The sequence below is a fragment of the Calliopsis andreniformis genome, unplaced genomic scaffold (assembly GCF_051401765.1).
Source record: "Calliopsis andreniformis isolate RMS-2024a unplaced genomic scaffold, iyCalAndr_principal scaffold0027, whole genome shotgun sequence".
Classification (NCBI taxonomy): Eukaryota; Metazoa; Arthropoda; class Insecta; order Hymenoptera; family Andrenidae; genus Calliopsis; species Calliopsis andreniformis.
The window spans coordinates 4,596,915-4,623,141 of record NW_027480436.1 but is presented as its reverse complement, the minus strand read 5'-3'; positions in this window follow the sequence as shown (position 1 = coordinate 4,623,141).

Below are 26,227 nucleotides of genomic sequence, written 5' to 3'. Positions count from 1 at the left end.
CTTCACTCTATGGCGTTCTTCCACCACATCGAATAGCTACGGCTTCAGAAGTCAGCGCCTGAAGCATAAAATACAATAAAAATACAACAGTCTTTCCATCCTATAACAGGAATAATTGCAACCCGTGTGAAAGTGATGGTCATTTGTACGTTCCAGGCAACATAGGCTTCACTCTAGGGCGTTGCTCCTACAGATTGAATAGTTAGGGCCTTAGAAGTCATTGCCCGAAGCATAAAATGCAATAAAAATACAACAGTTTTTCCATCATATAACAGGAATATTTGCAACCAGTTTGAAAGTGATGGTAATTTCTACGTTCCGGGCAACTGAGGCTTCACTCTAGGGCGTTGCTCCACCAGAACGAATAGTTAGTGCCTTAGAAGTCAACGCCAGAAGCATAAGATACAAAATAAATGGAACAGTTTTTCCATCGTGTAAACCGAATAATTGCTACCGGTGTGAAAGTTATGGTCATTTCTACGTTCCGGTCTACCTAGGCTACACCATAGGGCGTTGTTCCACTAGATCGAATAGCTAGGACCTTAGCAGTCGAAGCCAGAAGCATAAAATGCAATATTAATACAACAGTTTTTCTATCGCATAAAACGAATAATTGCTATCAGTGTGAAAGTTATGGTAATTTCTACGTTCCGGGCAACCTAGGTTTCACTCTAGGGCGTTGGTCCACCAGATCGCATAGCTGGGGACTTAGAATTCAACGCCATAAGAATAAAATACAATATAAGTACAACAGTTTTTCCATCGTATAAAATGAATAATTGGAAACATTGTGAAAGTAATGGTCATTTCTACGTTCCAGGCAACCTAGGCGTCACTCTAGGCCGTTGCTCCACCACATCGAATAGCTACGGCCTTAGAAGTCAACGCCAGAAGCATAAAATACAATAAAGATGCAGCAGTTTTTCCATCGTATAACAGGAATAATTGCAACCAGTGTGAAAGTAATGGTCAGTTCTACGTTCCGGGCAAACTAGGTTTCACTCTAGGGCGTTGCTCCACCAGATCGAATAGTTAGGGCCTAAGAAGTCAGCGCCAGAAGCATAAAATACAATATAAATACAACAGTTTTTCCATCGTATAAAACGAATAATTGCAACAAGTATGATAGTTATGGTCATTTCTACTTTCCGGGCAACCTAGGCTTCACCCTAGGGCGTTGTTCCAACAGATTGAATAGTTAGGGCCTTAGAACTCAACGCCCGAAGCATGAAATACAAAATAAATAGAACAGTTGTTCCATCGTATAAAACGAATAATTGCTATCAGTGTGAAACTTATGGCAATTTCTACGTTCCGGGCAACCTCGGTTTCACTCTAGGGCGTTGCTCCACCAGATCGCATAGCTAGGGACTTAGAATTCAACGCCATAAGAATATAATACAAAATGATTACAACAGTTTTTCCATCGTATAAAATGAATAATTGGAAACATTGTTAAAGTAATGGTCATTTCTACGTTCCAGGCAACCTAGGCGTCACTCTAGGGCGTTACTCCACCACATCTAATAGCTACGGCCTTAGAAGTTAACGCCAGAGGCATAAAATACAATAAAGATGCAACAGTTTTTCCATCGTATAGAACGAGTAATTGAAACCTGTGGAAAAGTAATGGTCATTTCTACGTTCCGGGCAACCTAGGCTTCACCCTAGGGCACTGCTCCACCAGATCGAATAGTTGGTGCCCTAGAAGTCAGCGCCAGAAGCATAAAATACAATATAAATACAACAGTTTTTCCATCGTATAAAACGAATAATTGCAACAAGTATGATAGTTATGGTCATTTCTACTTTCCGGGCAACCTAGGCTTCACCCTAGGTCGTTGTTCCAACAGATTGAATAGTTAGGGCCTTAGAACTCAACGCCCGAAGCATGAAATACAAAATAAATAGAACAGTTGTTCCATCGTATAAAACGAATAATTGCTATCAGTGTGAAACTTATGGCAATTTCTACGTTCCGGGCAACCTCGGTTTCACTCTAGGGCGTTGCTCCACCAGATCGCATAGCTAGGGACTTAGAATTCAACGCCATAAGAATATAATACAAAATGATTACAACAGTTTTTCCATCGTATAAAATGAATAATTGGAAACATTGTTAAAGTAATGGTCATTTCTACGTTCCAGGCAACCTAGGCGTCACTCTAGGGCGTTACTCCACCACATCTAATAGCTACGGCCTTAGAAGTCAACGCCAGAAGCATATAATACAATATAAATACAACAGTTTTTCCATTGTATAAAACGAATAATAGCAACCAGCGTGAAAGTTATGGTCATTTCTACGTTCCGGGCAACCTAGGCTTCACCCCAGGGCGTTCTGCCACCAGATCGAATAGTTAGGGCCTAAGAACTGAACGCCAGCAGCATAAAATACAATATAACTACAACAGTTTTTCCATCACATAAAACGAATAATTGCCACCAGTATGAAAGTTATGGTCATTTCTACGTTCCGGGCAACCTAGGCTTCACTCTATGTCGTTCTTCCACCACATAGAATAGCTACGGCTTCGGGAAGTCAGCGCCTGAAGCATAAAATACAATAAAAATACAACAGTCTTTCCATCCTATAACAGGAATAATTCCAACCCGTGTGAAAGTGATGGTCATTTGTACGTTCCAGGCAACCTAGGCTTCACTCTAGGGCGTTGTTCCACCAGATCGAATTGTTAGGGCCTAAGAAGTCAACGCCAGAAGCATAAGATACAATATAAATATAACAGTTTTTCCATCGTATAGAACGAATAATAGCAACCAGTTTGAAAGTAATGGTCATTTCTACGTTCCGTACAACCTAGGCTTCACTCTAGGGCGTTGCTCCACCACGTCTAATAGCTACGGCCTTAGAAGTCAACGCCAGAAGCATAAAGTACAATATAAATACAAAGCTTTTCCATCGTATAAGACGAATTATTGCAACCAGTGTGAAATTTATGGTCATTTCTCCGTTCCGGGCATCCTAGACTTAACTCTGAGGCATTGCTCCACCAGATCGAATAGCTACGACCTTAGAGGTCAAAGCCAGAAGCAGAAAATACAATAAAAATGCAACAGTTTTTCCATCGTATAGCATGACAAATTGCAACCAGTATGAAAGTAATGATCATTTCGACGTTTCGGGCATCCTAGACCTAACTCTGATGCGTTGCTACACCAGATCGAAGAGTTGGGGTCGTAGAAGTCAGCGCCAGAAGCATAAACTACAAAATAAATGGAACAGTCTTTGCATCGTATAAAACGAATAATTGCAACCTGTGTGTAGGTTATGGTCATATATACGTTCCGGGCAACCTAGGCTTCACTGTAGGGTGTTGTTCCACCAGATCTAATAGCTAGGGACTTAGAATTAAACGCCAGAATCATAAAATACACTAAAAATACAACAGTTTTTCCATCGAATAACAGGAATAACTGCAAACAGTGTGAAAGTACTGGTCATTTCTACGTTCCGGGTAACCTAGTTTTCATTCTAGGGCGTAGCTCCACCACAACTAATAGATACGGCCTTAGAAGTCAACGACAGAAGCATAAAATACAATATAAATACAACAGCTTTTCCATCGTATAACAGGAATAATTGCAACCAGTGTGAAGGTTATGGTCATTTCTACTTTCCGGGCAACCTAGGCTTCACTCTAGGGCGTTGCTCCACCAGATCGAATAGTTAGGGCCTTAGAAGTCAACGCCAGAAGCATAAAATACAATAAAGATGCAACAGTTTTTCCATCGAATAACAGGAATAACTGCAAACAGTGTGAAAGTACTGGTCATTTCTACGTTCCGGGTAACCTAGTTTTCATTCTAGGGCGTAGCTCCACCACAACTAATAGATACGGCCTTAGAAGTCAACGACAGAAGCATAAAATACAATATAAATACAACAGCTTTTCCATCGTATAACAGGAATAATTGCAACCAGTGTGAAGGTTATGGTCATTTCTACTTTCCGGGCAACCTAGGCTTCACTCTAGGGCGTTGCTCCACCAGATCGAATAGTTAGGGCCTTAGAAGTCAACGCCAGAAGCATAAAATACAATATAAATATAACAGGCTTTCCGTCGTATAAAACGAATAATAGCAACCAGTGTGAAAGTTATGGATATTTCTCCGTTCCAGGCAACCTAGGCTTCACTCTAGTGCGTTGCAGCACCAGATCGTATAGTTAGGGGCTTAGAAGTCAATGCCCGAAGCATAAAATACAAAATAAATAGAACAGCTTTTGCATCGTATAAAATGAATAATTGCAAACAGTGTGAAAGTAATGGACATTTCTACGTTCCGAGCACCCTAGGCGTCACTCTAGGGCGATGCTCCACCACATCTAATCGCTACGGCCTTAGAAGTCAACGCCAGATGGATAAAATACAATATAGGTACAACAGTTTTTCCATCGTATAAAATGTATAATTGCAAACATTGTGAAAGTTATGGTCATTTCTACGTTCCGGGCAACCTAGGCTTCACTCTATGGCGCTCTTCCACAACATCGAATAGCTACAGCCTCAGAAGTCGACGCCTGAAGTATAAAATACTATAAAAATACAACCGTCTTTCCATCCTATAACAGGAATAACTGCAAACAGTGTGAAAGTACTGGTCATTTCTACGTTCCGGGTAACCTAGGTTTCATTCTAGGTCGTAGATCCACCACAACTAATAGCTAGGGCCTTAGAAGTCATATACAGAAGCAGAAAATACAATAAAAATGCAACAGTTCTTCAATCGTATAGCATGAGTAATTGCAACCAGTGTGAAAGTAACGATCATTTCGACGTTTCGGGCATACTAGACTTAACTCTGAGGCATTCCTCCACCAGGTCGAAGTGTTAGGGCCTTGGAATTCAACGCCAGAAACATAAACTACAAAATAAATACAACAGTCTTTCAATCGTATAAAACGAATAATTGCAACATGTGTGAAGGTTATGGTCATATCTACGTTCCGGACAAACTAGGCTTCACTGTAGGGTGCTGCTCCACCAGATCTAATAGCTAGGGACTTAGAATTAAACGCCAGAATCATAAAATACAATAAAAATACAACAGTTTTTCCATCGTATAACAGGAGTAATTGCAGCCAGTGTGAATGTAATGGTATGTCCAACGTTCCGGGCAAACTAGGCTTCACTCTAGGGCGTTGTTCCACCAGATCGAATAGTTAGGGCGTAAGAAGTCAACGTCAGAAGCATAAAATACAATATAAGTATAACAGTTTTTCCATCGTATAAAACGAATAATAGCAACCAGTGTGAATGTAATGGACATTTCTACGTTCCGGCAAGCTGGGCGTCACTCTACGGCGTTGCTCCACCACATCTAATAGCTACGGCCTTAGAAGTCAACGCCAGAAGCATAAAATACAATAAAGATGCAACAGTTTTTCCATCGAATAACAGGAATAACTGCAAACAGTGTGAAAGTACTGGTCATTTCTACGTTCCGGGTAACCTAGGTTTCATTCTAGGACGTAGCTCCAGCAGATCGAATAGCTAGGGACATAGAATTCAACGCCAGAAGAATAAAATACAATATAAATACAACAGTTTTTCCATCATATAAAACGAATAATTGCTACCCGTATGAAGGTTATGGTCATTTCTACTTTCCGGGCAACCTAGGCTTCACCCTAGGGCGTTGTTCCAACAGATTGAATAGTTAGGGCCTTAGAACTCAACGCCCGAAGCATGAAATACAAAATAAATAGAACAGTTGTTCCATCGTATAAAACGAATAATTGCTATCAGTGTGAAACTTAGGGCAATTTCTACGTTCCGGGCAACCTCGGTTTCACTCTAGGGCGTTGCTCCACCAGATCGCATAGCTAGGGACTTAGAATTCAACGCCATAAGAATATAATACAAAATGATTACAACAGTTTTTCCATCGTATAAAATGAATAATTGGAAACATTGTTAAAGTAATGGTCATTTCCACGTTCCAGGCAACCTAGGCTTCACTCTAGGGCGTTGTTCCACCAGATCGAATTGTTAGGGCCTAAGAAGTCAACGCCAGAAGCATAAGATACAATATAAATATAACAGTTTTTCCATCGTATAGAACGAATAATAGCAACCAGTTTGAAAGTAATGGTCATTTCTACGTTCCGTACAACCTAGGCTTCACTCTAGGGCGTTGCTCCACCACGTCTAATAGCTACGGCCTTAGAAGTCAACGCCAGAAGCATAAAGTACAATATAAATACAAAGCTTTTCCATCGTATAAGACGAATTATTGCAACCAGTGTGAAATTTATGGTCATTTCTCCGTTCCGGGCATCCTAGACTTAACTCTGAGGCATTGCTCCACCAGATCGAATAGCTACGACCTTAGAGGTCAAAGCCAGAAGCAGAAAATACAATAAAAATGCAACAGTTTTTCCATCGTATAGCATGACAAATTGCAACCAGTATGAAAGTAATGATCATTTCGACGTTTCGGGCATCCTAGACCTAACTCTGATGCGTTGCTACACCAGATCGAAGAGTTGGGGTCGTAGAAGTCAGCGCCAGAAGCATAAACTACAAAATAAATGGAACAGTCTTTGCATCGTATAAAACGAATAATTGCAACCTGTGTGTAGGTTATGGTCATATATACGTTCCGGGCAACCTAGGCTTCACTGTAGGGTGTTGTTCCACCAGATCTAATAGCTAGGGACTTAGAATTAAACGCCAGAATCATAAAATACACTAAAAATACAACAGTTTTTCCATCGAATAACAGGAATAACTGCAAACAGTGTGAAAGTACTGGTCATTTCTACGTTCCGGGTAACCTAGTTTTCATTCTAGGGCGTAGCTCCACCACAACTAATAGATACGGCCTTAGAAGTCAACGACAGAAGCATAAAATACAATATAAATACAACAGCTTTTCCATCGTATAACAGGAATAATTGCAACCAGTGTGAAGGTTATGGTCATTTCTACTTTCCGGGCAACCTAGGCTTCACTCTAGGGCGTTGCTCCACCAGATCGAATAGTTAGGGCCTTAGAAGTCAACGCCAGAAGCATAAAATACAATAAAGATGCAACAGTTTTTCCATCGAATAACAGGAATAACTGCAAACAGTGTGAAAGTACTGGTCATTTCTACGTTCCGGGTAACCTAGTTTTCATTCTAGGGCGTAGCTCCACCACAACTAATAGATACGGCCTTAGAAGTCAACGACAGAAGCATAAAATACAATATAAATACAACAGCTTTTCCATCGTATAACAGGAATAATTGCAACCAGTGTGAAGGTTATGGTCATTTCTACTTTCCGGGCAACCTAGGCTTCACTCTAGGGCGTTGCTCCACCAGATCGAATAGTTAGGGCCTTAGAAGTCAACGCCAGAAGCATAAAATACAATATAAATATAACAGGCTTTCCGTCGTATAAAACGAATAAAAGCAACCAGTGTGAAAGTTATGGATATTTCTCCGTTCCAGGCAACCTAGGCTTCACTCTAGTGCGTTGCAGCACCAGATCGTATAGTTAGGGGCTTAGAAGTCAACGCCCGAAGCATAAAATACAAAATAAATAGAACAGCTTTTGCATCGTATAAAATGAATAATTGCAAACAGTGTGAAAGTAATGGACATTTCTACGTTCCGAGCACCCTAGGCGTCACTCTAGGGCGATGCTCCACCACATCTAATCGCTACGGCCTTAGAAGTCAACGCCAGATGGATAAAATACAATATAGGTACAACAGTTTTTCCATCGTATAAAATGTATAATTGCAAACATTGTGAAAGTTATGGTCATTTCTACGTTCCGGGCAACCTAGGCTTCACTCTATGGCGCTCTTCCACAACATCGAATAGCTACAGCCTCAGAAGTCGACGCCTGAAGTATAAAATACTATAAAAATACAACCGTCTTTCCATCCTATAACAGGAATAACTGCAAACAGTGTGAAAGTACTGGTCATTTCTACGTTCCGGGTAACCTAGGTTTCATTCTAGGTCGTAGATCCACCACAACTAATAGCTAGGGCCTTAGAAGTCATATACAGAAGCAGAAAATACAATAAAAATGCAACAGTTCTTCAATCGTATAGCATGAGTAATTGCAACCAGTGTGAAAGTAACGATCATTTCGACGTTTCGGGCATACTAGACTTAACTCTGAGGCATTCCTCCACCAGGTCGAAGTGTTAGGGCCTTGGAATTCAACGCCAGAAACATAAACTACAAAATAAATACAACAGTCTTTCAATCGTATAAAACGAATAATTGCAACATGTGTGAAGGTTATGGTCATATCTACGTTCCGGACAAACTAGGCTTCACTGTAGGGTGCTGCTCCACCAGATCTAATAGCTAGGGACTTAGAATTAAACGCCAGAATCATAAAATACAATAAAAATACAACAGTTTTTCCATCGTATAACAGGAGTAATTGCAGCCAGTGTGAATGTAATGGTATGTCCAACGTTCCGGGCAAACTAGGCTTCACTCTAGGGCGTTGTTCCACCAGATCGAATAGTTAGGGCGTAAGAAGTCAACGTCAGAAGCATAAAATACAATATAAGTATAACAGTTTTTCCATCGTATAAAACGAATAATAGCAACCAGTGTGAATGTAATGGACATTTCTACGTTCCGGCAAGCTGGGCGTCACTCTACGGCGTTGCTCCACCACATCTAATAGCTACGGCCTTAGAAGTCAACGCCAGAAGCATAAAATACAATAAAGATGCAACAGTTTTTCCATCGAATAACAGGAATAACTGCAAACAGTGTGAAAGTACTGGTCATTTCTACGTTCCGGGTAACCTAGGTTTCATTCTAGGACGTAGCTCCAGCAGATCGAATAGCTAGGGACATAGAATTCAACGCCAGAAGAATAAAATACAATATAAATACAACAGTTTTTCCATCATATAAAACGAATAATTGCTACCCGTATGAAGGTTATGGTCATTTCTACTTTCCGGGCAACCTAGGCTTCACTCTAGGGCGTTGCTCCACCAGATCGAATAGTTAGGGCCTTAGAAGTCAACGCCCGAAGCATAAAATACAATAAAGATGCAACAGTTTTTCCATCGAATAACAGGAATAACTGCAAACAGTGTGAAAGTACTGGTCATTTCTACGTTCCGGGTAACCTAGGTTTCATTCTAGGGCGTAGCTCCACCACAACTTTTAGATACGGCCTTAGAAGTCAACGACAGAAGCATAAAATACAATATAAATACAACAGCTTTTCCATCGTATAACAGGAATAATTGCAACCAGTGTGAAAGTAAAGGTCATTTCTACGTTCCGGGCAACCTAGGCTTCACTCTAGGGCGTTGCTCCACCAGATCGTATACTTAGGGCCTTAGAAGTCAACGCCAGAAGCATAAAATACAATATAAATATAACAGGTTTTCCATCGTATAAAACGAATAATAGCAACCAGTGTGAAAGTTATGGTTATTTCTCCGTTCCAGGCAACCTAGGCTGCACCCTAGGGCGTTGTTCCACCAGATCGAATAGTTAGGGCCTAAGAAGTGAACGCCAGAAGCATAAAATGCAATATAAATACAACAGTTTTTCCATCGTATAAATCGAATAATTGCAACCAGTATGAAACTTATGGTCATTTCTACGTTCCGGGCAACCTAGGCTTCACTCTATGGCGTTCTTCCACAACATTGAATAGCTACAGCCTCAGAAGTCGACGCCTGAAGTATAAAATACTATAAAAATACAACCGTCTTTCCATCCTATAACAGGAATAACTGCAAACAGTGAGAAAGTAATGGTCATTTCTACGTTCCGGGTAACCTAGGTTTCATTCTAGGGCGTAGATCCACCACAACTAATAGCTAGGGCCTTAGAAGTCAACGACAGAAGCATAAAATACAATATCAATGCAACAGTTTTTCCATCGTATAAAACGAATAATTGCAACCAGTATGAAAGTTATGGTCATTTCTACTTTCCGGGCAACCTAGGATCCGCCCTAGGGCGTTGCTGCAACCGATTGAATTGTTAGGGCCTTAGAAGTCAACGCCCGAAGCATAAAATGCAAAATAAATAGAACAGTTTTTCCACCTTATAAAACGAATAATTGCTACCGATGTGAAAGTTATGGTGATTTGTACATTCCGGGTACCTAGGCTTCACCCTAGGGCGTTGTTCCACCAGATGGAATAGTTAGGGCCTCAGAAGTCAACGCCCGATGCATACAATACAAAATAAATAGAACAGTTTTTCCATCGTATAAAACGAATAATTGCTACCGGTATGAAAGTTATGGTCATTTCTACGTTCCGTGCAACCTAGGCTTCACCCTAGGGCGCTGCACCACCAGATCGAATAGCTAGAGCCCTACAAGTCAGCGCCAGAAGCATAAAATACAATATAAATACAACAGTTTTTCCATCGTATAAAACGAATAATTGCAACCAGTATGAAGGTTATGGTCATTTCTACATTCCGGGCAACCTAGGCTTTACCCTAGGGCGTTGTTCCAACAGATTGAATAGCTACGGCCTTAGAAGTCAACGCCAGAAGCATATAATACAATATAAATACAACAGTTTTTCCATTGTATAGAACGAATAATAGCAACCAGCGTGAAAGTTATGGTCATTTCTACGTTCCGGGCAACCTAGGCTTCACCCCAGGGCGTTGTGCCACCAGATCGAATAGTTAGGGCCTAAGAACTGAACGCCAGCAGCATAAAATACAATATAACTACAACAGTTTTTCCATCACATAAAACGAATAATTGCCACCAGTATGAAAGTTATGGTCATTTGTACGTTCCAGGCAACCTAGGCTTCACTCTAGGGCGTTGTTCCACCAGATCGAATTGTTAGGGCCTAAGAAGTCAACGCCAGAAGCATAAGATACAATATAAATATAACAGTTTTTCCATCGTATAGAACGAATAATAGCAACCAGTTTGAAAGTAATGGTCATTTCTACGTTCCGTACAACCTAGGCTTCACTCTAGGGTGTTTCTCCACCACGTCGAATAGCTACGGCCTTAGAAGTCAACGCTAGAAGCATAAAATACAATAAAAATGCAACAGTTTTTCCATGCTATAGCATGAATAATTGCTACCAGTGTGAAAGTTATGGTCATTTCTACTTTCCGGGCAACCTAGGCTTCACTCTAGGGCGTTGCTCCACCAGATCGTATAGTTAGGGCCTTAGAAGTCAACGCCAGAAGCATAAAATACAATATAAATATAACAGGCTTTCCATCGTATAAAACGAATAATAGCAACCAGTGTGAAAGTTATGGATATTTCTTCGTTCCAGGCAACCTAGGCTTCACTCTAGTGCGTTGCAGCACCAGATCGTATAGCTAGGGGCTTAGAAGTCAACGCCCGAAGCATAAAATACAAAATAAATAGAACAGCTTTTGCATCGTATAAAATGAATAATTGCAAACAGTGTGAAAGTAATGGACATTTCTACGTTCCGAGCACCCTAGGCGTCACTCTAGGGCGATGCTCCACCACATCTAATAGCTACGGCCTTAGAAGTCAACGCCAGATGGATAAAATACAATATAGGTACAACAGTTTTTCCATCGTATAAAATGTATAATTGCAAACATTGTGAAAGTTATGGTCATTTCTACGTTCCGGGCAACCTAGGCTTCACTCTATGGCGTTCTTCCACAACATCGAATAGCTACAGCCTCAGAAGTCGACGCCTGAAGTATAAAATACTATAAAAATACAACCGTCTTTCCATCCTATAACAGGAATAACTGCAAACAGTGTGAAAGTACTGGTCATTTCTACGTTCCGGGTAACCTAGGTTTCATTCTAGGTCGTAGATCCACCACAACTAATAGCTAGGGCCTTAGAAGTCAACGACAGAAGCATAAAATACAATATCAATACAACAGTTTTTCCATCGTATAAAACAAATAATTGCAACCAGTATGAAAGGTATGGTCATTTCTACTTTCCGGGCAACCTAAGATCCGCCCTAGGGCGTTGCTGCAACCGATTGAATAGTTAGGGCCTTAGAAGTCAACGCCCGAAGCATAAAATACAATAAAGATGCAACAGTTTTTCCATCGTATAACAGGAATAATTGCAACCAGTGTGAAAGATATGGTCATAACTACATTCCGGGCAACCTAGGCTTCACTCTTGGACGTTGCTCCACCAGATCGAATAGCTAGGACCTTTGAATTCATATACAGAAGCAGAAAATACAATAAAAATGCAACAGTTCTTCAATCGTATAGCATGAGTAATTGCAACCAGTGTGAAAGTAACGATCATTTCGACGTTTCGGGCATACTAGACTTAACTCTGAGGCATTCCTCCACCAGGTCGAAGTGTTAGGGCCTTGGAATTCAACGCCAGAAACATAAACTACAAAATAAATACAACAGTCTTTCAATCGTATAAAACGAATAATTGCAACCTGTGTGAAGGTTATGGTCATATCTACGTTCCGGACAAACTAGGCTTCACTGTAGGGTGTTGCTCCACCAGATCTAATAGCTAGGGACTTAGAATTAAACGCCAGAATCATAAAATACAACAAAAATACAACAGTTTTTCCATCGTATAACAGGAGTAATTGCAGCCAGTGTGAATGTAATGGTATGTCCAACGTTCCGGGCAAACTAGGCTTCACTCTAGGGCGTTGTTCCACCAGATCGAATAGTTAGGGCCTAAGAAGTCAACGTCAGAAGCATAAAATAAAATATAAGTATAACAGTTTTTCCATCGTATAAAACGAATAATAGCAACCAGTGTGAATGTAATGGACATTTCTACGTTCCGGCAAGCTGGGCGTCACTCTACGGCGTTGCTCCACCACATCTAATAGCTACGGCCTTAGAAGTCAACGCCAGAAGCATAAAATACAATAAAGATGCAACAGTTTTTCCATCGAATAACAGGAATAACTGCAAACAGTGTGAAAGTACTGGTCATTTCTACGTTCCGGGTAACCTAGGTTTCATTCTAGGACGTAGCTCCAGCAGATCGAATAGCTAGGGACATAGAATTCAACGCCAGAAGAATAAAATACAATATAAATACAACAGTTTTTCCATCATATAAAACGAATAATTGCTACCCGTATGAAGGTTATGGTCATTTCTACTTTCCGGGCAACCTAGGCTTCACTCTAGGGCGTTGCTCCACCAGATCGAATAGTTAGGGCCTTAGAAGTCAACGCCCGAAGCATAAAATGCAATAAAGATGCAACAGTTTTTCCATCGAATAACAGGAATAACTGCAAACAGTGTGAAAGTACTGGTCATTTCTACGTTCCGGGTAACCTAGGTTTCATTCTAGGGCGTAGCTCCACCACAACTTTTAGATACGGCCTTAGAAGTCAACGACAGAAGCATAAAATACAATATAAATACAACAGCTTTTCCATCGTATAACAGGAATAATTGCAACCAGTGTGAAAGTAAAGGTCATTTCTACGTTCCGGGCAACCTAGGCTTCACTCTAGGGCGTTGCTCCACCAGATCGTATACTTAGGGCCTTAGAAGTCAACGCCAGAAGCATAAAATACAATATAAATATAACAGGTTTTCCATCGTATAAAACGAATAATAGCAACCAGTGTGAAAGTTATGGTTATTTCTCCGTTCCAGGCAACCTAGGCTTCACTCTAGTGCGTTGCAGCACCAGATCGTATAGTTAGAGGCTTAGAAGTCATCGCCCGAAGCATAAAATACAAAATAAATAGAACAGCTTTTCCATCGTATAAAATGAATAATTGCAAACAGTGTGAAAGTAATGGACATTTCTACGTTCCGAGCACCCTAGGCGTCACTCTGGGGCGATGCTCCACCACATCTAATAGCTACGGCCTTAGAAGTCAACGCCAGATGGATAAAATACAATATAAGTACAACAGTTTTTCCATCGTATAAAATGAATAATTGCAAACATTCTGAAAGTTATGGTCATTTCTACGTACCGGGCAACCTAGGCTTCACCCTAGGGCGTTGTATCACCAGATCGAAAAGTTAGGGCCTAAGAAGTGAACGCCAGAAGCATAAAATACAATATAAATACAACAGTTTTTCCATTGTATAAAACGAATAATTGCAACCAGTATGAAACTTATGGTCATTTGTACGTTCCTGGCAACCTAGGCTTCACTGTATGGCGTTCTTCCACCGCATCGAATAGCTACGGCCTCAGAAGTCAACGCCTGAAGTATAAAATACAATAAAAATACAACAGTGTTTCCATCCTATAACAGGAATGATTGCAACCCGTGTGAAAGTGATGGTCATTTCTACGTTCCTGGCGATCTAGGCTTCACTCTAGGGCGTTGCTCCACCAGATCGAATAGCTAGGGACTTAGAATTCAATGCCAGAAGCATAAAATGCAATATATATATAACAGCTTTTCCATGTATAGAACGAATAATTGCTACCAGTGTGAAAGAGTTGGTCATTTCTGCGTTCCGGGCAACCTAGGATTCACCCTAGGGCGTTGTTCCACCAGATGGAACAGTTAGGGCCTAAGAAGTCAACGCCAGAAGCATAAAATACAATAAAGATGCAACAGTTTTTCGATCGTATAACAGGAATAATTGCAACCAGTGTGAAAGATATGGTCATAACTACGTTCCGGGCAACCTAGGCTTCACTCTTGGACGTTGCTCCACCAGATCGAATAGCTAGGACCTTTGAATTCAAATACAGAAGCAGAAAATACAATAAAAATGCAACAGTTCTTCAATCGTATAGCATGAATAATTGCAACCAGTGTGAAAGTAACGATCATTTCGACGTTTCGGGCATACTAGACTTAACTCTGAGGCACTACTCCACCAGGTGGAAGTGTTAGGGCCTTGGAATTCAACGCCAGAGACATAAACTACAAAATAAATACAACAGTCTTTCAATCGTATAAAACGACTAATTGCAACCTGTGTGAAGGTTATGGTCATATCTACGTTCCGGACAAACTAGGCTTCACTGTAGGGTGTTGCTCCACCAGATCGAATAGGTAGGGCCATAGAAGTCAACGCCCGAAGCATAAAATACGATAAATATACAACAGTTTTTCCATCGTATAAAACGAATAATAGCAACCAGTGTGAAAGCTATGGTCATTTCTACGTTCCGGGCAACCTAGGCTTCACTCTAGGCTGTTGCTCCACCAGATCGAATAGCTAGGGCCATAGAAGTCAACGCCCGAAGCATAAAATACAATAAAAATACAACAATTTTTCTATCGTATAGCAGGAGTAATTGCAACCAGTGTGAAAGTGATGGTCCTTTCTACGATCCGGGTAACCCAGGTTGCACTCTAGGGCATTACTCCACCACATCGAATAGCCACGGCCGTAGAAGTCAACGCCTGAAGCATAAAATGCAATAAAAATACAACAGTTTTTTCATCGTATAACAGGAATAATTGCAGCAAGCGTGAAGGTAATGGTGATTTCTACGTTCCGGGCACCCTAGGCATCACTCTTGGGCGTTGTTCCACCAGATGGAATAGTTAGGCACTAAGAAGTCAGCGCCAGAAGCATAAAATACGATATAAATACAACAGCTTTTCCATCGTATAAAACGAATAATGGTAACCAGTGTGAAAGTTATGGTCATTTCTACGTTCCGGCAACCAAGGCTTCACTCTAGGACGATGCTCCACCAGATCGAATAGTTAGGGCCTAAGAAGTCAACGCCAGAAGCATAAAATACAATAAAGATGCAACAGTTGTTCCATCGTTTAACAGGAATAATTGCAAACAGTGTGAAAGTACAGGTCATTTCTACGTTCCGGGTAATCCATGTTTCACTCTAGGGCGGTGCTCCACCAGGTTAAATAGTTAGGGCCTAAGAAGTCAACGCCAGAAGCATAAAATACAATATAAATACAACAGCCTTTCCATCGTATATAATGTATATTTGCAAACAGTGTGAAAGTAATGGTCATTTCTACGTTCCTGGCGATCTAGGCTTCACTCTAGGGCGTTGTTCCACCAGATCGAATAGTTAGGGCCTAAGATGTTAACGCCAGAAGAATAAACTGCAATATAAGTACAACAGTTTACCATCGTATAAAACGAATAATTGCAAACATTGTGAAAGTAATGGTCATTTCTACGTGCCGGGCAACCTAGGCGTCACTCTAGGGCGTTGTTCCACCACAGCTAAAAGCTACGGCCTTAGAAGTCAACGCCAGAAGCATAAAATACAATAAATATGCAACTGATTTTCCATCGTATAGCATGACTAATTGCAACCAGTGCGAAAGTAATGACCATTTCTACGTTTCGGGGATCCTAGGCTTAACTCTGAGGCGTTGCTCCACCAAATCGATGAGATAGAGCCCTAGATGTCAACGCCAGAAGCATAAAATACAATATAAATACAACATCTTTGCCATCGTATAAAGTGAATTATTGCAAACAGTGTGTAGGTAATGGTCATTACTACGTTCCGAGCAACCTAGGCTTCACTGTAGGACGTTGCTCCACCAGATCGAATAGTTAGGGCCTAAGAAGTCAACGCCAGAAGCATAAAATACAATAAAGATGCAACAGTTTTTCCATCGTATAACAGGAGTAATTGCAACCAGTGTGAATGTAATGGTCATTTGTACGTTCCGGGCAACCTAGGCTTCACTCTAGGGCGTTGTTCCGCCAGATGGAATAGTTAGGGCCTTAGAAGTCAACGCCAGAAGCATAAAATACGATATAAATACAACAGCTTTTCCATCGTATAAAACAAATAATTGCAACCAGTGTGAAAGTTATGGTCATTTCTACGTTCCGGGCAACCTAGGCTTCACTGTATGGCGTTCTTCCACCGCATCGAATAGCTACGGCCTCAGAAGTCAACGCCTGAAGTTTAAAATACAATAAAAATACAACAGTATTTCCATCCTATAACAGGAATGATTGCAACCCGTGTGAAAGTGATGGTCATTTCTACGTTCCAGGCAACCTAGGCTTCACTCCAGGGCGTTGTCCCACAAGATCGAATAGTTAGGGCCTTAGAAGTCAACGCCCGAAGCATAAAATACGATATAAATACAACAGCTTTTCCATCATATAAAACAAATAATTGCAACCAGTGTGAAAGTTATGGTCATGTTTACTTTCCGGGCAACCTAGGCTTCACCCTAGGGCGTTGCTCCAACAGATTGAATAGTTTGGGCCTTAGAAGTCAACCCCAGATGAATAAAATACATTAATGATGCAACAGCTTTTCCATCATATAAAACGAATAATTGCAACCAGTATGAAAGTTATGGTCATGTTTACTTTCCGGGCAACCTAGGCTTCACCCTAGGGCGTTGCTCCAACAGATTGAATAGTTAGGGCCTTAGAAGTCAATGCCCGAAGCATAAAATGCAATATAAATATATCAGTTCTTCCATCGTATAAAACGAATAATTGCTACCAGTGTGAAAGTTATGGTCATTTCTACGTTCCGCGCATCTGGGCTTTAGCCTAGGGCGTTGTTCCACCAGATGGAATAGTTAGGGCCTAAGAAGTCAACGCCAGAAGCATAAAATACGATATAAATACAACAGCTTTTCCATCGTATAAAACAAATAATTGCAACCAGTGTGAAAGTTATGGTATTGTTTACTTTCCGGGCAACCTAGGCTGCACTCTAGGGCGTTGCTCCACCAGATCGACTAGTTAGGGCCTTAGAAGTCAACGCCCGAAGCATTAAATACAAAATAAATAGAACAGTTTTTCCATTGTATAAAACGAATAATTGCTACCAGTGTGAAAGTTATGGTCATTTCTACGTTCCGCGCAACCTGGGCTTTACCCTAGGGCGTTGTTCCACCAGATGGAATAGCTAGGGTCTAAGAAGTCAACGCCAGAAGCATAAAATACGATATAAATACAACAGCTTTTCCATCGTATAAAACAAATAATTGCAACCAGTGTGAAAGTTATGGTCATTTCTACGTTCCGGGCAACCTAGGCTTCACTGTATGGCGTTCTTCCACCACATCGAATAGCTACGGCCTCAGAAGTCAACGCCTGAAGTATAAAATACAATAAAAATACAACAGTCTTTCCATCCTATAACAGGAATAATTGCAACCCGTGTGAAAGTGATGGTCATTTCTACGTTCCAGGCAACCTAGGCTTCACTCTAGGGCGTTGCTCCACCAGATCAAACAGTTGGGGCCTTAGAAGTCAACGCCCGAAGCATTAAGTACCAAATAAATAGAACAGTTTTTCCATTGTATAAAACGAATAATTGCTACCAGTGTAAAGGTTATGGTCATTTCTACGTACCGGGCAGCCTAGGCTTCACTCCAGGGCGTTGCTCCACCAGATCAAACAGTTAGGGCCTTAGAAGTCAACCCCAGATGAATAAAATACATTAATGATGCACCAGCTTTTCCATCATATAAAACGAATAATTGCAACCAGTATGTAAGTTATGGTCATGTCTACTTTCCGGGCAACCCAGGCTTCACCCTAGGGCGTTGCTCCAACAGATTGAATAGTTAGGGCCTTAGAAGTCAACGCCCGAAGCATTAAATAGAAAATAAATAGAACAGCTTTTCCATTGTATAAAATAAATAAATGCAACCAGTGTGAAAGTTATGGTCATTTCTACGTTCCGAGCAACCTAGGCTTCCCTCTAGGGCGTTGCTCCACCTGATCGAATAGTTAGGGCCTTAGAAGTCAACCCCAGATGAATAAAATACATTAATGATGCAACAGCTTTTCCATCATATAAAACGAATAATTGCAACCAGTATGAAAGTTATGGTCATGTCTACTTTCGGGGCAACCTAGGCTTCACCCTAGGGCGTTGCTCCAACAGATTGAATAGCTAGGGCCTTAGAAGTCAATGCCCGAGGCATAAAATGTAATATTAATATAACAGTTCTTCCATCGTATAAAACGAATAATTGCTACCAGTGTGAAAGTTATGGTCATTTCTACGTTCCGCGCAACCTTGGCTTTACTCTAGGGCGTTGTTCCACCAGATGGAATAGTTAGGGCCTATGAAGTCAATGCCAGAGGCATAAAATACGATATAAATACAACAGCTTTTCCATCGTATAAAACGAATAATTGCTACCAGTGTGAAAGTTATGGTCATTTCTACTTTCCGAGCAACCTAGGCTTCACCCTAGGGCTTTGCTACAACAGATTGAATAGTTAGGGCCTTAGAAGTCAACGCCCGAAGCATAAAATACAAAATAAATAGAACGGCTTTTCCAGTGTATAAAACGAATAATTGCTACGAGTGTAAAAGCTATGGTCATTTCTACGTTCCGGGCAACCTAGGCTCCACCCTAGGGCGTTGTTCCACCAGATCGAATAGTTACGGCCTAAGTAGTCAACGCCAGAAGCATGAAATACGATAAAGATGCAACAGTTTTTCCATCGTATAAAACGGATAATTGCAAACAGTGTGAAAGTAATGGTCATTTCTACGTTCCGGGCAACCTAGGCTTCACCCTAGGGCGTTGTACCACCAGATCGAATAGTTAGGGCCTAAGAAGTGAACGCCAGAAGCTTAAAATACAATATAAGTACAACAGTTTTTCCATCGTATAAAACGAATAATTGCAACCAGTATGAAACTTATGGTCATTTCTACGTACCGGGCAACCTAGGCTTCACTCTATGGCGTTGCTCTACCAGATCGAATAGTTAGGGCCTTACAAGTCAACGCCCTAAGCATAAAATACAAAATAAATAGAACAGTTTTTCCATTGTATCAGACGAACAATTGCTACCAGTGTGAAAGTTATGGTCATTTCTACGTTCCGCGCAACCTGGGCTTTACTCTAGGGCGTTGTTCCGCCAGATGGAATAGTTAGGGCCTAAGAAGTCAACGCCAGAAGCATAAAATACGATATAAATACAACAGCTTTTCCATCGTATAAAACAAATAATTGCAACCAGTGTGAAAGTTATGGTCATTTCTACGTTCCGGGCAACCTAGGCTTCACCCTAGGGCGTTGTATCACCAGATCGAAAAGTTAGGGCCTAAGAAGTGAACGCCAGAAGCATAAAATACAATATAAATACAACAGTTTTTCCATCGTATAAAACGAATAATTGCAACCAGTATGAAACTTATGGTCATTTGTACGTTCCTGGCAACCTAGGCTTCACTGTATGGCGTTCTTCCACCGCATCGAATAGCTACGGCCTCAGAAGTCAACGCCTGAAGTATAAAATACAATAAAAATACAACAGTGTTTCCATCCTATAACAGGAATGATTGCAACCCGTGTGAAAGTGATGGTCATTTCTACGTTCCTGGCGATCTAGGCTTCACTCTAGGGCGTTGCTCCACCAGATCGAATAGCTAGGGACTTAGAATTCAATGCCAGAAGCATAAAATGCAATATATATATAACAGCTTTTCCATGTATAGAACGAATAATTGCTACCAGTGTGAAAGAGTTGGTCATTTCTACGTTCCGGGCAACCTAGGATTCACCCTAGGGCGTTGTTCCACAAGATGGAACAGTTAGGGCCTAAGAAGTCAACGCCAGAAACATAAACTACAAAATAAATACAACAGTCTTTCAATCGTATAAAACGACTAATTGCAACCTGTGTGAAGGTTATGGTCATATCTACGTTCCGGACAAACTAGGCTTCACTGTAGGGTGTTGCTCCACCAGATCGAATAGGTAGGGCCATAGAAGTCAACGCCCGAAGCATAAAATACGATAAATATACAACAGTTTTTCCATCGTATAAAACGAATAATAGCAACCAGTGTGAAAGCTATGGTCATTTCTACGTTCCGGGCAAGCTAGGCTTCACTCTAGGCCGTTGCTCCACCAGATCGAATAGTTAGGGCCTTAGAGGTCAACGCCTGAAGCATAAAATATAAAATAAATAGAACAGCTGTTCCATGTATAAAACGAATAATTGTTTCCAGTGTGAAAGTTATGGTCATTTCTACGTTCCGGGCAACCTAGGCTTCACTCTAGGCTGTTGCTCCACCAGATCGAATAGCTAGGGCCTTAGAAGTCAACGCCCGAAGCATAAAATACAATAAAAATACAACAATTTTTCTATCGTATAGCAGGAGTAATTGCAACCAGTGTGAAAGTGATGGTCATTTCTACGATCCGGGTAACCCAGGTTGCACTCTAGGGCATTACTCCACCACATCGAATAGCCACGGCCGTAGAAGTCAACGCCTGAAGCATAAAATGCAATAAAAATACAACAGTTTTTTCATCGTATAACAGGAATAATTGCAGCAAGCGTGAAGGTAATGGTGATTTCTACGTTCCGGGCACCCTAGGCATCACTCTTGGGCGTTGTTCCACCAGATGGAATAGTTAGGCACTAAGAAGTCAGCGCCAGAAGCATAAAATACGATATAAATACAACAGCTTTTCCATCGTATAAAGCGAATAATGGTAACCAGTGTGAAAGTTATGGTCATTTCTACGTTCCGGCAACCAAGGCTTCACTCTAGGACGATGCTCCACCAGATCGAATAGTTAGGGCCTAAGAAGTCAACGCCAGAAGCATAAAATGCAATAAAGATGCAACAGTTGTTCCATCGTTTAACAGGAATAATTGCAAACAGTGTGAAAGTACAGGTCATTTCTACGTTCCGGGTAATCCATGTTTCACTCTAGGGCGGTGCTCCACCAGGTTAAATAGTTAGGGCCTAAGAAGTCAACGCCAGAAGCATAAAATACAATATAAATACAACAGCCTTTCCATCGTATATAATGTATATTTGCAAACAGTGTGAAAGTAATGGTCGTTTCTACGTTCCTGGCGATCTAGGCTTCACTCTAGGGCGTTGTTCCACCAGATCGAATAGTTAGGGCCTAAGAAGTCAACGCCAGAAGAATAAAATGCAATATAAGTACAACAGTTTACCATCGTATAAAACGAATAATTGCAAACATTGTGAAAGTAATGGTCATTTCTACGTGTCGGGCAACCTAGGCGTCACTCTAGGGCGTTGTTCCACCACAGCTAAAAGCTACGGCCTTAGAAGTCAACGCCAGAAGCATAAAATACAATAAATATGCAACTGATTTTCCATCGTATAGCATGACTAATTGCAACCAGTGCGAAAGTAATGACCATTTCTACGTTTCGGGGATCCTAGGCTTAACTCTGAGGCGTTGCTCCACCAAATCGATGAGATAGAGCCCTAGATGTCAACGCCAGAAGCATAAAATACAATATAAATACAACATCTTTGCCATCGTATAAAGTGAATTATTGCAAACAGTGTGTAGGTAATGGTCATTACTACGTTCCGAGCAACCTAGGCTTCACTGTAGGGTGTTGCTCCGCCAGATCGAATAGGTAGGGCCTTAGAAGTCAACGCAAGAAGCATAAAATACAAAATAAATAGAAGAGATTTTCCATGTATAAAACGAATAATTGCTACCAGTGTGAAAGTTATGGTCATTTCTACGTTCCGGGCAACCTAGGCTTCACTCCAGGGCGTTGATCCACCAGATGGAATAGTTAGGGCCTAAGAAGTCAACGCCAGAAGCATAAAATACGATATAAATACAACAGCTTTTCCATCATATAACACGAGTAATTGTAACCAGTGTGAAAGTTATGGTCATTTCTACGTTCCGGGCAACCTAGGCTTCACTCCAGGGCGTTGTCCCACAAGATCGAATAGTTAGGGCCTTAGAAGTCAACGCCCGAAGCATAAAATACGATATAAATACAACAGCTTTTCCATCATATAAAACAAATAATTGCAACCAGTGTGAAAGTTATGGTCATGTTTACTTTCCGGGCAACCTAGGCTTCACCCTAGGGCGTTGCTCCAACAGATTGAATAGTTTGGGCCTTAGAAGTCAACCCCAGATGAATAAAATACATTATTGATGCACCAGCTTTTCCATCATATAAAACGAATAATTGCAACCAGTATGTAAGTTATGGTCATGTCTACTTTCCGGGCAACCTAGGCTTCACCCTAGGGCGTTGCTCCAACAGATTGAATAGTTAGGGCCTTAGAAGTCAACGCCCGAAGCATTAAATACAAAATAAATAGAACAGCTTTTCCATCGTATAAAATAAATAAATGCAACCAGTGTGAAAGTTATGGTCATTTCTACGTTCCGGGCAACCTAGGCTTCCCTCTAGGGCGTTGCTCCACCTGATCGAATAGTTAGGGCCTTAGAAGTCAACCCCAGATGAATAAAATACATTAATGATGCAACAGCTTTTCCATCATATAAAACGAATAATTGCAACCAGTATGAAAGTTATGGTCATGTCTACTTTCCGGGCAACCTAGGCTTCACCCTAGGGCGTTGCTCCAACAGATTGAATAGTTAGGGCCTTAGAAGTCAATGCCCGAGGCATAAAATGTAATATTAATATAACAGTTCTTCCATCGTATAAAACGAATAATTGCTACCAGTGTGAAAGTTATGGTCATTTCTACGTTCCGCGCAACCTTGGCTTTACTCTAGGGCGTTGTTCCACCAGATGGAATAGTTAGGGCCTATGAAGTCAATGCCAGAGGCATAAAATACGATATAAATACAACAGCTTTTCCATCGTGTAAAACGAATAATTGCTACCAGTGTGAAAGTTATGGTCATTTCTACTTTCCGAGCAACCTAGGCTTCACCCTAGGGCTTTGTTACAACAGATTGAATAGTTCGGGCCTTAGAAGTCAACGCCCGAAGCATAAAATACAAAATAAATAGAACGGTTTTTCCATTGTATAAAACGAATAATTGCTACGAGTGTAAAAGCTATGGTCATTTCTACGTTCCGGGCAACCTAGGCTCCACCCTAGGGCGTTGTTCCACCAGATCGAATAGTTACGGCCTAAGTAGTCAACGCCAGAAGCATGAAATACGATAAAGATGCAACAGTTTTTCCATCGTATAAAACGGATAATTGCAAACAGTGTGAAAGTAATGGTCATTTCTACGTTCCGGGCAACCTAGGCTTCACCCTAGGGCGTCGTACCACCAGATCGAATAGTTAGGGCCTAAGAAGTGAACGCCAGAAGCATAAAATACAATATAAGTACAACAGTTTTTCCATCGTATAAAACGAATAATTGCAACCAGTATGAAACTTATGGTCATTTCTACGTACCGGGCAACCTAGGCTTCACTCTATGGCGTTGCTCTACCAGATCGAATAGTTAGGGCCTTACAAGTCAACGCCCTAAGCATAAAATAGAGAATAAATAGAACAGTTTTTCCATCGTGTAAAACGAATAATTGCTACCAGTGTGAAAGTTATGGTCATTTCTACTTTCCGGGCAACCTAGGCATCACCCTCGGGCGTTGTTCCACCAGATGGAATAGTTAGGGCCTAAGAAGACAACGCCAGAAGCATAAAATACGATAAAGATGCAACAGTTTTTCCATCGTATAGAACGAATAATTGCAACCAGTGTGAAAGTTATGGTCATTTCTACATTCCGAGCAACCTAGGCTTCACTCTAGGGCGTTGCTCCACCAGACCGAATAGTTAGGTCCTTAGAAGTCAACGCCAGAAGCATAAAATACGATATAAATACAACAGTTTTTCCATCGTATAACAGTAATAATTGCAATCAGTGTGAATGTAATGGTCATTTCTACGTTCCGGGCAACCTAGGCTTCACTGTATGGCGTTCTTCCACCACATCGAATAGCTACGGCCTCAGAATTCAACGCTTGAAGTATAAAATACAATAAAAATACAACAGTCTTTCCATCGTATAAAACGAATAATTGCTACCAGTGTGAAAGTTATGGTCATTTCTACGTTCCGGTCAACCTTGGCTTCACTCAATGGCGGTGCTCCACCTGATCGAATAGTTAGGGCCTTAGAAGTCAACCCCAGATGAATAAAATACATTAATGATGCAACAGTTTTTCCATCATATAAAACGAATAATTGCAACCAGTATGAAAGTTATGGTCATGTCTACTTTCCGGGCAACCTAGGCTTCACCCTAGGGCGTTGCTCCAACAGATTGAATAGTTAGGGCCTTAGAAGTCAATGCCCGAAGCATAAAATGCAATATAAATATAACAGTTCTTCCATCGTATAAAACGAATAATTGCTACCAGTGTGAAAGTTATGGTCATTTCTACGTTCCGCGCAGCCTGGGCTTTACCCTAGGGCGTTGTTCCACCAGATGGAATAGTTAGGGCCTAAGAAGTCAACGCCAGAAGCATCAAATACGATATAAATACAACAGCTTTTCCATCGTATGAAACAAATAATTGCAACCAGTGTGAAAGTTATGGTCATGTTTACTTTCCGGGCAACCTAGGCTGCACTCTAGGGCGTTGCTCCACCAGATCGACTAGTTAGGGCCTTAGAAGTCAACGCCCGAAGCATTAAATACAAAATAAATAGAACAGTTTTTCCATTGTATAAAACGAATAATTGCTACCAGTGTGAAAGTTACGGTCATTTCTACGTTCCGCGCAACCTTGGCTTTACCCTAGGGCGTTGTTCCACCAGATGGAATTGTTAGGGCCTAAGAAGTCAACGCCAGAAACATAAAATACGATATAAATACAACAGCTTTTCCATCGTATAAAATAAATAATTGCTACCAGTGTAAAAGTTATGGTCATTTCTACGTTCCGGGCAACCTAGTCTTCACCCTAGCCCGTTGTTCCACCAGATCGAATAGTTAGGTCCTAAGAAGTGAACGCCAAAAGAATAAAATACAATATAAGTACAACAGTTTTTCCATTGTGTAAAATGAATAATTGCAACCTGTGTGAAAGTTATGGTCATTTCTACATTTCGAGCAACCTAGGCTTCACTCTAGGGCGTTGCTCCACCTGATCGAATTGTTAGGGCCTTAGAGGTCAACGCCCGAAGCATTAAATACAAAATAAATAGAACAGTTTTTCCATTGTATCAGACGAACAATTGCTACCAGTGTGAAAGTTATGGTCATTTCTACGTTCCGCGCAACCTGAGCTTTACTCTAGGGCGTTGTTCCGCCAGATGGAATAGTTAGGGCCTAAGAAGTCAACGCCAGAAGCATAAAATACGATATGAATACAACAGCTTTTCCATCGTATAAAACAAATAATTGCAACCAGTGTGAAAGTTATGGTCATTTCGACGTTCCGGGCAACCTAGGCTTCACTGTATGGCGTTCTTCCACCACATCGAATAGCTACGGCCTCAGAAGTCAACGCCTGAAGTATAAAATACAATAAAAATACAACAGTCTTTCCATCCTATAACAGGAATAATTGCAACCCGTGTGAAAGTGATGGTCATTTCTACGTTCCAGGCAACCTAGGCTTCACTCTAGGG